Below are 2,854 nucleotides of genomic sequence, written 5' to 3'. Positions count from 1 at the left end.
TAGTCTTCTTTATCTCATTTTATGCTATATAACTTTTTTTTTAATTTTGACCAGGGTGTTAACAAAAGCGTGTTTCTAGCTGAGATCAACTCATTTAAGTAGTGCAAAAAATTTTTGTTTAAGATATCTGTGAATCTAGATGATATTAATGCATTTCAACCTTGCAAGATAACTGTACTGAAATTGACCGAGGACAAATCATTGATGTCCTCTTTTGCAGCTAAGTACAAGATATATGATGTAAGTTCTTATTCATAAATCTTATATTGTTATATATACTTTAATAAGTTGATCTTTTTAACATTTATATAAATTCATAGAAAAATATGCCAGTCGATGACTCTGAAATCTTAAGTCTGCAAATTGAATCTACAGATACTCCAAAGGGAGTTGCCATTTTTTATTTATAATAATACATATTATACTTGCCATTACGTATAATCAATTCTTTTTAATTTAATTTATCAACAAATTTTGAATTATGCAGGAGATAAGCTCTTAATCATGTGAAATTATTGCTTCTGATGGCAATTGTAAGAACTGCGACTAATCAACTGGTTAATTAAGTGATTAATTATCCAAATTAGATTTAGAAAAGTTAGAGTGAGAATTTGAGGATTTAAAGGTGATTTTCGGACTCAGTAGATTTTTCTGAGTCAGAAAATGTGCTTTCTGTGAAAAATCGTGAAAAACCGCAAATCGATAGTTGAACCGGTTCAAGTCTGCTCGGTACCGCATGAGAAAAAGTAAAAACCGGTGAAAACCTTAGAAAAATGTTAGAAATGAAAAACCGGGCGTTAATTTTAAAGGTTTGGCCCGAAGTTGGGCCAAACAGGCTAAAAACGCTAACGAGTTGGACCAGGCCCAAGTTGGGCCCAAGCCCAACATATAAAAGGCTCATTAAATGAACCAAATCAGCATACACACACACATAAACACAACACTCATGCTGAATTGAAGAGAGGAAGAAGAAACCCTTTGGTTACTATTCATCATCTTCTTCCAAAGCTCATATCTTGAGCTAGAGAGCTCTGATTTGCGTGCCGTCAGCGATTACACGTTCCTTGCGAAGAGCTCTACACATCCCATATAAGAAACTGGTAAGAAAATCTCGAATCCTTCTCAGTTTCTCTCCTCAAAATTTTGGGTATATAGGGTTTTTGATTAAACGGGTTTTGTGATTTTGGATGTTTAGGTTTGCTTTAAGCCTTGTTTAGCATTGAGTTTTGACATCCAAATCTGCGGGAGATGGTAAGAGCCACTAAACCCTTGTGAATTTATGTTTAATTAGGACCCTAGGTTGATTTGAGGTGATTTATATGTATATAGCTTGATTATTGTGGCTTTGGGAACTCTTGGAACTTACTTGTGCTTAGTGGAGTGGATGTGAAAGCTTGGAAATTGGTTGAAAGCTATTTGGTGATCAATTTGGGTTTTGGTGCATAAGGAGAATCGGCCAAGGTATGGTTTCGGTTTCCTCTATGTAGTATATAATATTCATGGACACATAGGCTAGTGACCAATAAGATAGGTTGAACTAAAATGATGGTTGATGTGTTAAATGTTAATGAATTGATGAATGCTGGGTTGATTGTGATGAATTTTAATGATATGATGTTGTTGAATGATTGTATGGATTGAAAGTTGGTTCCTTATGATAATTGTAGTATGATGATTTATGAATTGGTGAGTGTGATGGTGATTTTGATCATAACTGTTATATGGTTGATGTTGGAAGTGGAAATAAGGAAATGAGAAGGAGAATATGGTAAGGTTAGTGTATTGTGATACAATAGATACATTTTGATGAAAAATAGAGTTTTGGAATGGTATGGTAAAGGTTGGAATGTGTATGATAATAAATTGTGTAAGTTATGAAGTTTGGTAAAATTGAGTTTTTGATGAACTTTGTACGATCATAACTTTTGCCTCGATTTTCGAAATTGATTGAAATTTGTTTATGATTAAAGATCTTTGAAAACTCTTTAAATCGATATAAAATTTGTGAAAATTGGAATTTTGTAGAGGGAGTTATGATCCTTCAAAGTTGGTGTTAAAAATCTGAAATTCTGCAAAGTTGCAGAATTTCAAGATTTGCTGATGTGTGCGGGCGCACACCCCTACCAGTATGTCGACCTGTGTGGACGCACACACCTGTACGCACGCACAGGCAGGGAAGTGCATTCTGTTCTCAGCACTAGCACAGCTTGTGCGCGCACACATCTATGGAAAAACTTCAACCTGTATGGACGCACACGTCGGGAAGGTCAGTCTGTTGGGGGCGCTAGCACAGGTTGTGCGAGTGCACAGATCTTTTTAAAAATTTACACCTGTGCGTACACATACCCCTGTGCGTACGCACACATTTCAAAACTCTCAGGAGTGTGCGCACGCACAGACCCTTGTGCGGCCGCACACATCCTGTTTTTCAAAATTTTAATTGTTTTCAATTATTCTACCTTCCCAACATGGTTGTGAGCTTCTAAAACACCATTTTAAAACTTATGGGCTTAACTTTGAGTATTGGAACAGGGGATGTAACTTAAGGTTTCTAGAGCACAGTTTTATGATAAATTACAAAACGGAGGCTTAGGTTTCTGGCGTGCTGAGAATGATTTGACGTTGAGTATTGGAACATGGGAATGTTTCTTATGCCTTATGATAGTACGCCTTGCGCTTTTCAAATCCAATATTTGAGCTATATCTTTCATCGGACTTCTAGATATTATATTATTCTTTTATATTATACGTATGAGCTGTAGAACTGTCGTACTCTCTGGTTAACCTTTGCTTTATGACGCGAGGTAAGGCTTAGGCTAATTAGGGTGTTACATTTAGTGGTATCAGAGCGGTT

General features: G+C 36.0%; 1 protein-coding gene across 1 annotated transcript in view; it reads left to right on the top strand.

Annotated features, from left to right (window-relative positions):
* LOC107621006 overlaps nt 1-2,854 on the top strand; it is a 20,931-nt gene that overhangs the window by 17,172 nt on the left and 905 nt on the right. The gene's annotated exons all lie outside the window — the stretch shown is intronic.

This window comes from Arachis ipaensis, chromosome B10 (genome assembly GCF_000816755.2).
Source record: "Arachis ipaensis cultivar K30076 chromosome B10, Araip1.1, whole genome shotgun sequence".
NCBI lineage: Eukaryota > Viridiplantae > Streptophyta > Magnoliopsida > Fabales > Fabaceae > Arachis > Arachis ipaensis.
The sequence above is the reverse complement of the archived record's forward strand: the minus strand, read 5'-3'. Positions and strand labels throughout refer to the sequence as shown.